Genomic DNA, 483 nt, shown 5'->3' with positions numbered 1-483 from the left:
CCCGTGTGACCCCAGTGCTGGCGCGTCCCCGTGTGCCCACGGTGTGTCCTCTGCCCTCCGCGGACGCCCTTGGTGCTGGTGCTGGGTGCTGCTGGCGCTGCTGCTGGTGCTGGGTGCTGCTGGCGCTGCTGCTGGTGCTGGGTGCTGCGGCTCTGATGCTGCTCGTGGCGCCGAGTCCCCGTGTCCCATGAGCGCCGCTGGCTTCAAGCCAGCACCGGCCGGGACCCGGCTGCCCCCGGCACGTTCCTCGGCCGCGGTGGTCCCCGGTGCCACCCCGTGTCCCTGTCCCTCCCTCGGTCCCGGTGCCACGCCGTGTCCCTGTCCCTCCCTCGGTCGCGGTGGGCGCTGCGGTAGCCCCGATACCACCCCGTGTCCCTGTCCCTCCCTCGGCCCCGGTGCCACCCCGTGTCCCTGTCCCTCCCTCGGTCCCGGTGCCACCCCGTGTCCCTGTCCCTCCCTCGGTCGCGGTGGGCGCTGCGGTAG

Source organism: Pezoporus wallicus, unplaced genomic scaffold, assembly GCF_028554395.1.
Source record: "Pezoporus wallicus isolate ANWC-B61680 ecotype Strahan unplaced genomic scaffold, APGP_CSIRO_Pwel_v1 contig_8549, whole genome shotgun sequence".
Classification (NCBI taxonomy): Eukaryota; Metazoa; Chordata; class Aves; order Psittaciformes; family Psittacidae; genus Pezoporus; species Pezoporus wallicus.
The sequence above is the reverse complement of the archived record's forward strand: the minus strand, read 5'-3'. Positions refer to the sequence as shown.